The sequence below is a fragment of the Delphinus delphis genome, chromosome 4, assembly GCF_949987515.2.
Source record: "Delphinus delphis chromosome 4, mDelDel1.2, whole genome shotgun sequence".
NCBI classification, from domain to species: Eukaryota; Metazoa; Chordata; class Mammalia; order Artiodactyla; family Delphinidae; genus Delphinus; species Delphinus delphis.
The window spans coordinates 42,023,437-42,035,794 of record NC_082686.1 but is presented as its reverse complement, the minus strand read 5'-3'; positions in this window follow the sequence as shown (position 1 = coordinate 42,035,794).

Below are 12,358 nucleotides of genomic sequence, written 5' to 3'. Positions count from 1 at the left end.
AAAGGAAATAAAACATTCTTAGTCACAATAGCATCAAAAATAATAAAATACTTGGGAATAAATTTAAACAAAGAGGTGAAGGATCTGTATGCTGAAAAGTATAAGACCTTGATGAAAATAATGGAAGAAGGCACAAATAAATGGAAAGATACCCTTGTTTATGGATCAGAAGAAGTAATACTGTTAAAATGTCCATACAACCCAAACCCATCTATAGATTTAATAAAATCCCTATCAAAATTCCAGTGGCATTTTTCATAGATATAGAAGAAACAACCCTAGAATTTGTATGGAACCACAAAAGACCCCCAAATAACCAAAGAAATTCAGAGAAAGAGGAACAAAGCTGGAGACATCACACTTCCTGATTTCAAAGTAAATGTCAAAACAATAGTAATAGAAGCAGCATGCTATTGGCATACAAATAGAACCATAGACAAATGGAACAGAATTAAGAGCCCAGAAATAAACCCTTGCTCATACTATAAACTACCCTTTGACAAGAGAGTCAAGAAGACTCAGTGGGGAAATGGTAGTCTCTTTAATAACTTAGGTTGGGGCAAATGGATAATCACATGCATAAGAATGAACCCCTGATTTACACCACACACACAAAAATTAACTAGAAATGGATTAAGATTTAAGCATAAAACATTAAACCATGAAACTCCTAGAAAAAAAGGTAGAAAAAAATCTCCTTGACATTGGTCCTAACAAAGATTTTTGGGGTATGACACCAAAAAGCACAGCAACAAAAGTGAAAATTAATAAATAGGACTACATCAAATTAAAAAGATTCTGCCTAGAATAAACAAAAACCCAAAAATGAAAACCAAAAACTAACAAACAAACTTAGCAAAATGAAAAGGCATCCTATGGAATGAAGAAAAATAATTGCAAACCAACTGATAAAGGGTTAATACCCAAAATACGTAAGGAACTCACACAATTTAATAGCAAAAATCAAAAGCAAAAAGCAAAACTAATTTAACTATGGCAGGGGAGCTGAATAGAAATTTCTCCAAAGAAGACATTCAAATGGCCAACAAGTACAGGAAAAGATGCTCAACATCACTGACCACCTGGGAAATACAAATCAAAATCACATTGAGATATCACCTCACACCTGTGAGAATGCTGTTATCAAAAATACAGAGATAATTCAGCCAAGATGTGGAGAAAAGAAACCCCTGTGCACTGTTCGTGGGAATGTAAATTGGTACAGCTGCTATGTAAACAGTATGGAGGTTCTTCAAAAAATTAAAAACAGATATACCATAAGATTTGGCAATCCACTTCTGGGTATATATCCAAGGAAAATAAAATTAGGTCCTCTAAGAGTTACCTTCACTCCCACATTCATTGCAACATTATTCACAATAGCCAAGTTATAGAAACAACCTAAATGTCTATCTACATATGAATGGATGCAGAAGATGCGGTAACATCAGTATTATTAGTTCATAATACTGCATTTTATACAGTATTATAATATATATAATTGTAATTATGTATATTATTATTATATACTTGAAAGTTGCTAAGAGAGTAGATCTTAAGTTTGAATGGAATATTATTCAAACATGAGAAGCATAGAAATCTTGCCATTTGTGACAACATGGAGGGACTGTGAGAGCATTATGTTAAGTGAATGAAGTTATACAGAGAAAGACAAATATTCTTATATCACTTATAAATGGTATCACTAAAATGATGAATTCATAGAAACAGAGTAGATTGGTGGTTGTCGGGGGCTAGGGAATGGGGGAAATGGGGAGATGTTGGTCAAAGGATACAAACTTTCAGTTATAAGATGAATAAGTTGTGGGTATCTAATGTACAACATAGTGACTATAGTTAATAATATTGCATTTTATACAGTATTACATTATAATATATATAATTGTAATTATATATATACTTGAAAGTTGCTAAGAGAGTAGATCTTAAGTTTACTCGCCACAAAAAAGAAATTTTAATTATGTGAGGTGATTGAGGTGTTAACTAACCCTATTGTGGTAATTATTTTGTAATATACAAGTGTATCAAATCATCACATTGTACAAAATAAACTTACACAATGTTATATGGCAATTATATCTCAATAAAACTGGAGAAAAGATAAAGTATTTCATCTTGAGAAATGTTTGAACACATCTGAAGTTAGGTTTAAAATTGAAAAACAATTTTAAACCTGATACATTTAGAGAATTGATTATGTGGTCTATTATGCAGATGTTGCTGCTTGGAGTCCATAAGAAATATATTTTAGAGGATAAATCGGTAAGAAGAAGCCCTCCATAAGTAAAGTATTATCGTGCATATGAATCAAATATTAAAAATGGAAAATGTCACGAACTAAGTAAAACCGGCAGCTAATGATATAAAGAGTATATAAATAGATGAAAGTCATATTTAAATTATTGGAATATAGTTCCAAGTTATTTATGTAACTCAAAATATAATCTATGCTGCTCTTTATAAACATAACTATCAACATGTTTTGATTTCTGTTGGTTTAAAAAGTTCAGAGAAATTAAAATATCAATATAAGTGTGTTATGACTAATTAAAAATAAAAGAATGCCACCAGAACAGACGTCTATCTTAGCCTAATGAATAAAATGTGCAAAACTACAATAGAAATGTAATTTCATTAAGCAAAGGCAGTCAAATGAGATCAAAAAGTTTGAACATTTTCTATTTATTTCTTTGAAAAATCATTAGTAGCTACTTTCTAGTTGTCAGATACAATGCCAATTTCTATGGCAAGTTACAGAATTAAATAAAGCAAAACCTCTACTCTCAGGCATGTACTATCCATTAAATGTGAAAAACCTATAGACGGAATTGAAGAACGTTACACTTCAAATAATGTCAGTTGATACATTGAATGCAAGCACAGGTCTAAGAAACACAGGTTTAAGTTAGAACCGAAAGTCTAACAGGAAATCAGGAAGCAGTAGATACATGCTTTTAGGATAAGCTGTCATTCAAAATGGCATTGATGACAATATTATGACTTTCTTCTATATATGACTATGATGGATTATCATGAAAAAATGAGGGAAGAAGCAAAAGAAAGGGTGGTGTTAGAGGTTTCATTTCTGGATTCAACAAATGAAGTAAAAATCGCCTCTAGAAATAATAACTATTTCCCCCTCTTTTGTTCATATTATCTCAACAGGTAACCTAATAATAGCTAATACTTCTAAAGGGAAATTTTGTTTCTACTAAGCACATTTTAAGATATTATGAAATTTTAAAAAGATATTTGTTTAGATTTTTTAAAGTTTGACTCATTACATATGAGAAGATTACATGGGATTTGGTTTTGGATTTCCATTATGGAGAAAGAAAATGGCAAATGTGTTTTTCATGCTGAGAAAAATAGTGGATAAGGAGAGCATGAAGTGAGTTGTTCCTTACTTGATTTTAAGTAAAGTATTTGTTTTTGTTATATTTTCTCATAAGCAAAAAAGAAAACATATTGACAGATAAAATGCTTATCAACTTATTAATTTTGCAAGAGAAATTGCTTTCCTTAATGACTGTCACTTTTCACCTAGTAACAACTGTTAGAATTGTAAGCACAGTAGCAAGAAAAAAATAATGCAAATATGCTAGCTCGATGGAAAAAGGCTGTGGAAGGCATCTGACTCAGGGTGGAATGAGTGAGGAAAATGCTGAAAGAATATTTTTTGAATGAAAAAAGAATTAATATAGGACGTTCTAGTTTATTAATTTTTACTGCTATATTCCATTTTCTGAACATACTACAATTTATCTATTCTCTTATTAATACTTAGGTTCTATTTTTGTTATTAATAAATATTACCATAAATAGTCATATATATATATATATGTATATATATATATATATATATATACGCATGTCTTCTCGTACACTCCTGTGAGAGGTTCTCCAGAGTGGAATAATTAGAGATGGAATTGCTGTGTCATTTGGGATGCATGTCTTCTATTTCAATGTTGCCAAAAAAAAAAAAAAAAAGCCAATAAAAAGGGACTTCCCTGAAGGTACAGTGGTTAAGACTCTTCACTTCCACTGCAGGGGGCACGGGTTTGATCCCTCGTCAGGGAACTAAGATCCCACATGACATGTTGTGTGGCCAAAAGAAAAAAAAAAAAGAAAAAAGTCAGTGTTGCTAGGCAAAAATCTAGAGAACTTACTTTACATTTAGACACAAATTGCATTATTAGATGTTATGATGATGTCAGATTCACTATAATCATTTCAGATGCACTAATAGCGCTTCGATGTTAGAGGATGTCTTTAGAACTTTACCTTAAAAAAATGGCAAATTAATTAGCCATAAAAAAAGAATGAAATAATAACATTTGCAGCAACATGGATGGAACTAGAGATTGTCATACTGAGTGAAGTGAGTCAGACAGAGAAAGACAAATATATGATATCGCTTATATGTGGAATCTAAAAAAGTACAAATGAACTTATCTACAAAACAGAAATAGAGTTACAGATGTAGCAACCAAACTTATGGTTATCAGGGATAAGGAGGGGAAGGGATAAACTGGAAGATTGGGATTGACGTATACATACTACTATATATAAAATAACTAATAAGGACCTACTGTATAGCAGAGGGAACTCTGCTCAATACTCTGTAATGACCTATATGGGAAAAGAATCTAAAAAAGAATGGATATATTTATATGTATAACAGATTCACTTTGCTGTACAGCAGAAACTAACACAACATTGTAAATCAACTGTACTCCAATAAAAATTTAAAAAAGAATAAAATAAAATAAAATTTCTTAGTTTATTTTTAATATTTTTCTTTATATCATTTGATAATAATATATGAAATATAATGACTGAAACTATTATAGCATAATCTGTAATAACACATTTTATCAACATAAACTACCCATTATCCTATTCACTATATTGTGCTCCACGGCATGTGGGATCTTCCTGGACCAGGGCTTGAACCCATGTTCCCTGCTTTGGCATGTGGATTCTTTACCACTGCACAACCAGGGAAGTCCTAGATATAACTCTTGTAAGCTTCACAAAGTTGGATTATTCTTTAATTCAATTTAACTTTTTTTCTTTTTTTTTTTTCGGTACGTGGATCTCTCACTGTTATGGCCTCTCCCGTTGCGGAGCACAGGCTCTGGACACGCAGGCTCAGCAGCCATGGCTCACGGGCCCAGCTGCTCCACGGCATGTGGGATCCTCCCGGACCGGGGCATGAACCCGTGTCCCCTGCATAGGCAGGCAGACTCTCAACCACTCTGCCACCAGGGAAGCCCCTATTATGCTTTAACAATAGAAATTTTAGTGAGAAATATTATTTATTTTCTTCTACATGTTGTTACACTCATTATCTCTTACATTACTAACATAAAGTAGTGAAATCTGTTCAATAATTTCACACACAAAAAGGAGATATTGTGTATTAAGTCTGTTTTCAATTTATTGAATATTTTCTATAAGAGCTATTTTCCTTTGAGTTTTAGAAAGATTATGGACACACTCTGCTTTTTATTTCCTTCCAGAAGCTAATTTTATGATAATACACCTGGTAGTGTCTCACTAAATAATAAAACCGTGGTAGATTTTTCAGACACACACATGCCTATGCATACATATAGGCAATGTATATTCACCTTAAAATCAGAGCATGGCTACATGGCTATAAACAGTTATTTCATTTTTGAAGGTATTTACTCTTGTTTATTTTTCTCATGAAGACATTTATTTATTAATATGAGTGCTATTAAGTATCTACTATATTTTAGCTATGTGCTATGCTAAGATTAAGATAGCTTGGGTCAATTTTTTTAGTTTTGTAGAATTGCATGGTCCCAATAAAACTAAAGGTTATCTATTAATGTATTTCTTAGAAAATATGACTGAGTAGTCAGATCAAAATATTAAATTCTGTTTTATATTATTCATTCAAACATGTCTTAAATTAATATGTAAGTAATATAAATGTATCTATCACACAAAAATAATATGAAAGAATAATTTTATGAAGAGGGGAACTAAGCTATAAAATTATTAAGTAACAATGACTATTGGTACTCAACATGTATAAAACTAAACATTGATAAAATTTTAGTAATAGGTGAATATGTCCATCCTAAAATTTACTACTTGTATTATTATTTAGTACTAAAGAATCATCACTCTGGGGTACACACTAATTAATCTAAACTAAAGCAAAATACAAAAGTATTCTGTGTTCATTTGATATAAAACATTATAAAGTTTACATCAAACAAAAATTTAAAATATTAACATTTATGGAAAATGAAGACTTTCTTGTAAAAGAATCAGTTGACTTGGAAAACTTAGCAGGAAGATTTTCACATTTGATCATATAAAATCAGTTAGACAACTAGGTGGCCTTATAAATACTAAAAAATAATCATTATATTAACTCATGTTTTTTATTTCCTCTTTTCATGTTTGAGACCACTACAACCACTTACTTAATCTCACATGAAAAGACAAAAATATTTTTTTCTTTGATACTATAACTTTATTATTTTTTACTTTTTAAAATTAATTTTTATTGCACTAAAATTAAATTTAAATGCATTAATTTTAAATGCACTAGTGCATTTTTATTGCACTAGTTGATTTACAATGTTTTCTTAGTTTCTGCTGTACAGCATAGTGAATCAGTTATACATACATATATATATATATATATATATATATATATATATATATATATATATATCGATTCTTTTTTAGACTCCATTCCCATATAGGCCATTAACAGAGTATTGAGTAGACTTCCCTGTGCTATACAGTAATAGGTCCTTATTAGTTATCTATTTTATATATAGTAGTGTGTATATGTCAATCCCAATCTTCCAGTTTATTTTGCAAACAAGTTCATTTGTACAATTTCTTAGATTCCACATATAAGGGGTATCATATAATATTGTCTGACTTACTTCACTCAGTATGACAATCTCTAGTTCCATCCATGTTGCTGCAAATGGTATTATTTCATCCTTTCCTTTTTTCTTTAAACATCTTTATTGGAGTATAATCGCTTTACAATGGTGTGTTAGTTTCTGCTATATAACACAGTGAATCATATACATGTATCCCAATATCTATTTTTAGTTTTTTAAGGAACCTCCATACTGTTCTCCATAGTGGCCATATCAATTTACATTCCCACCAACAGTGCAGGACGGTTCCCTTTTCTCCACACCCTCTCCAGCATTTATTGTTTGTAGATATTTTGATGATGACCATTCTGACTGGTGTGAGCTTATACCACATTGTAGTTTTGATTTGCATTTCTCTAATCATTAGTAATGTTGAGCATCCTTTCATGTGTTTGTTGGCAATCTGTATATCTTCTTTGGAGAAATGTATATTTAGGTCTTCTGCCCATTTTTGGACTGTGTTGTTTGTTTTTTGATACTGAGCTACGTGAGCTGCTTGTATATTTTGGAGACTAATCCTTTGTCAGTTGCTTCATTTGCAAATATTTTCTCCCATTCTGAGGGTTGTCTTTTCATCTTATTTATGGTTTCCTTTACTGTGTGAAAGTTTTTAAGTTTCGTTAGGTCCCATTTGTTTATCTTTGTTTTTATTTCCATTTTTCTAGGAGGTGGGTCAAAAAGGATCTTGCTGTGATTTATGTCATAGAGTGTTCTGCCTATGTTTTCCTCTAAGAGTTTTATAGTGTCTGGCCTTCCATTTAGGTCTTTAATCCATTTTGAGCTTATTTTTGTGTATGGTGCTAGGGAGTGTTCTAATTTCATTCTTTTACGTGTAGCTGCCCAGTTTTCCCAGCACCACTTATTGAAGAGGCTGTCTTTTCTCCATTGTATATTCTTGCCTCCTTTATCAAAGATAAGGTGACCATATGTGTGTGGGTTTATCTCTGGGCTTTCTATCCTGTTCCATTGATCTATATTTCTGTTTTTGTGCCAGTACCATACTATCTTGACTACTGTAACTTTGTAGTATAGTCTAAAGTCAGGGAGCCTGATTCCTCCAGCTCCATTTTTCTTTCTTTGTTTTGACTGTTTTGATTGTTTTGACTATTCAGGGTCTTTTTTGTTTCCATACAAACTGTGAAATTTTTTGTTCTAGTTCTGTGAAAAATGCCAGTGATAGTTTGATAGGGATTGCACTGAATCTGTAGATTGCTTTGGGGGGAATAGTCATTTTCACAACGTTGATTCTTCCAATCCAAGAACATGGTATATCTCGCCATCTGTTTATATCATCTTTACTTTCTTTCATCAGTGTCTTATAGTTTTCTACATACAGTGCTTTTTCTCCTTAGGTAGGTTTATTCCTAGGTATTTTATTCTTTTTGTTGCAATGGTAAATGGGAGTGTTTCCTAAATTTCTCTTTCATGTTTTTCATCATTAGTGTGTAGGAATGCAAGAGATTTCTCTGCATAAATTTTGTATCCTGCTACTTTACCAAATTCATTGATTTGCTCTAGTAATTTTCTGGTAGTATCTTTAGGATCCTCTACGTCTAGTATCATGTCATCTACAGCAGTGACAGTTTTACTTCTTCTTTTCCAATTTGGATTCCTTTTATTTCTTTTTCTTCTCTGATTGCTGTGGCTAAAACTTCCAAAACTATGTTGAATAATAGTGGTGAGAGTGGGCAACCTTGTCTTATTCCTGATCTTAGTGGAAATGGTTTCAATTTTTCACCATTGAGAATGATGTTGGTTGTGGGTTTGTCATATATGGCCTTTATTATGTTGAGGTAAGTTCCCTCAGTGACTACTTTCTGGAGGGTTTTATCATAAATGGCTGTTCAATTTTGTCAAAAGCTTTTTCTACATCTGTTGAGAAAATCATATGGTTTTTCTCCTTCAGTTTGTTAATATGGTTTATCACATCGATTGATTTGTGTATACTGAAGAATCCTTGCATTCGTGGGATAAACCCCACTTGATCATGGTATATGATCCTTTCAATGTGCTGTTGGATTCTGTTTGCTAGTATTTTGTTGAGGATTTTTGCAACTGTGTTCATCAGTGATATTGGCCTGTAGTCTTCTTTTTTTGTGACATGTTTGTCTGGTTTTGGTATCAGGGTGATGATAGCCTCATAGAATGAGTTTGAGAGTGTTCACCCCCCTGCTATATTTTGGAAGAGTTTGAGAAGAATAGGTGTTAGCTCTTCTCTGAATGTTTGATAGAATTCGCCTGTGAAGCGATCTGGTCCTGGGCTTTTGTTTGTTGGAAGATTTTTAATCACAGTTGCAATTTCAGTGCATGTGATTGGTCTGTTTAAATTTTCTGTTTCTTCCTGGTTCAGTCTTGGAAGATTGTGCTTTTGTAAGAATTTGTCCATTTCTTCCAGGTTGTCCATTTTATTGGCATATAGTTACTTGTAGTAATCTCTCATGATCCTTTGTATTTCTGCAGTGTCAGTTGTTACCTCTCCTTTTTCATTTCTAATTCTATTGATTTGAGTCTTCTCCCTTTTTTTTTGATGAGTCTGGCTAATGGTTTATCAATTTTGTTTATCTTCTCAAAGAACCAGCTTTTAGTTTTATTGATCTCCGCTATTGTTTCCTTCATTTCTTTTTCATTTATTTCTGATCTGATTTTTATAATTTCTTTCTTTCTGCTAACTTTGGGTATTTGTTGTTCTTCTTTCTCTAATTGCTTTAGGTGTAAGGGTACGTTGTTTATTTGAGATCCTTCTTGTTTCTTGAGGTAGGATTATATTACTATGAACTTCCCTCATAGAACTGCTTTTGCTTCATCCATCTTTTTCCATCCCCTCCCTTTCAGTCTGTTTGTGTCCCTACGTCTGAAGTAGGTCTCTTGTAGACAGCATATATATGGGTCTTGTTTTTGTATCCATTCAGCTAGTCTATGTCTTTTGGTTGGAGCAACCAATCCATTTACATTTAAGGTAGTTATTGATATGTATGTTCCTATTACCATTTTCTTAATTGTTTGGGGTTTCTTATTGTTGGTCTTTTCCTTCTCTTGTGTGTCGTGCCTAGAGAAGTTCCTTTAGCATTTGTTGTAAACCTGGTTTGGTGGTACTGAGTTCTCTTAGCTTTTGCTTGTCTGTAAAGGTTTTGATTTCTCCATTGAATCTGAATGAGATCCTTGCTGGGTAGAGTAATCTTGGTTGTAGGTTTTTCCCTTTCACCACTTTAAATATGTCCTGCCACTCCCTTCTGGATTGCAGAGTTTCTGCTGAAAGATAAGCTGTTTACCTTATGGGGATTCCCTTGTATGTTATTTGTTGTTTTTCCCTTGTTGCTTTTAATATTTTTTCTTTGAATTTAGTTTTTGATAGTTTGATTAATATGTGTCTTGGTGTGTTTCTCCTTGGATTTATCCTGTATGGGAATCTCTGTGCTTCCTGGACTTGATTAACTATTTCCTTTCCCATATTAGGGAAATTTTCAACTATAATTTCTTCAAATATTTTCTCAGTCCTTTTTTTTTCCTCCTCTTCTCTGGGACCCCAATAATTCGAATGTTGGTACATTTAATGTTGTTCCAGAGGTCTCTGAGACTGTCCTCAATTCTTTGTATTCTTGTTTCTTTATTCTGCTCTCTGGTAGTTATTTCCACTATTTTATCTTCCAGGTCACTTATACGTTCTTCTGCCTCAGTTATTCTGCTATTAATTCCTTTAGAGAATTTTAAATTTCATTTATTGTGTTGTTCATCATTCTTTGTTTGCTCTTTAGTTCTTCTAGGTCCTTGTTAAACATTTCTCGTATTTTCTCCATTCTATTTCCAAGATTTTGGATCATCTTTACTCTCATACTCTGAATTCTTTTTCAGGTAGACTTCCTATTTCCTCTTCATTTGTTTGGCCTGGTGGGTTTTTACCTTGCTCCTTATCTGCTATGTATTTCTCTGTCTTTTCATTTTGCTTAACTTACTGTGTTTGGGGTGTCCTTTTCGCAGGCTGCAGGTTCATAGTTCCTGTTGTTTTCGGTGTCTGCCCCCCATGGATAAGGTTGGTTCAGTGGGTTGTTTAGGCTTTCTGGTGGAGGGGATTGGTGCCTGTGTACTCCTGGTGGATGAGGCTGGATCTTGTCTTTCTGGTGGGCAGGGCTGTGTCTGGTGGCATGTTTTGGAGTGTCTGTGAACCTATTATGAGTTTAGGCAGCCACTCTGCTAATTGGTGGGGTTGTGTTCCTCTCTTGCTCTGTTTGGCATAGGGTTTCCAGCACTGTAGCTTGCTGGTTGTTGAGTGGTGCTGGGTCTTAGCTTTGAGGTGGAGATCTCTGTGAGAGCTTTTACCATTTGATATTACATGGGGCCAGGGGTCCCTGGTAGAGCAGAGTCCTGAACTCGGCTGTCCCACATCAGAGCCTCAGGCCTGACACCCAGCCAGAGCACCAAGACCCTGTCAGCCACATGGCTCAGAAGAAAAGGGAGAAAAAAAAGAAAGACAGAATAAAATAAAATAATGTATTAAAATGAAAAATAAAATTATTAAAAATAAAAAAAATTTTAAAAACGAAGAAAAAGGAAGAGACCAACCAAACCAAAAAACAAATCCACCAATTATAACAAGCCCTAAAAACTATATAAAAAAAACAAAAGCAAAAAACCGACAGACAGAACCCTAGGACAGATAGTAAAAGCAAAGCTATACAGACAAAATCACTTAAAGTAGCATACACATATACACTCACAAAAAGAAAAAAAGGAAAAAAAATTATGTATATATAAAAAAAAAACTAAGAGAGCTACCAAATCAATGAACAAATCTACCAATGATAATAAGCTCTAAATACTAAACTAAGATAAACATAAAACCAGAAACAAATTAGATGCAGAAAGCACACCCCAACTCTACAGTTGCTCCCAAAGTCCACCGCCTCAATTTTGGGGTGACTTGTTGTCTATTCAGGTATTCCACAGTTGCAGGGTACATGAAGTTGATTGTGGGGATTTAATCCACTGCTCCTGAGGCCGCTGGTAGAAATCTCCCTTTCTCTTCTTTGTTAGCACAGCTCCCAGGGTTCAGCTTTGGATTTGGCCCTGCCTCTACATGTAGGTCACCTGAGGGCGTCTGTTCCCCAGCCAGAGAGGATGGGGTTAAAGTAGCAGCTGATTAGGGGACTCTGGCTCACTCAGGCCTGGGGGAGGGAGGGGTACAGAATGTGCGGCCAGCCTATGGTGGCAGAGGCCGGCGTGATGTTGCAACAGCCTGAGCCTGAGGTGCACCATATGTTCTCTCGGGGAAGTTGTCCCTGGATCACGGGACCCTGGCAGTGGCAGGCTGCACAGGCCCTGGGAGGGGAGGTGTGGATAGTGACCTGTGCTTGCACACAGGCTTCTTGATGGCTGCAGCAACAGCATTAGCATTTCAT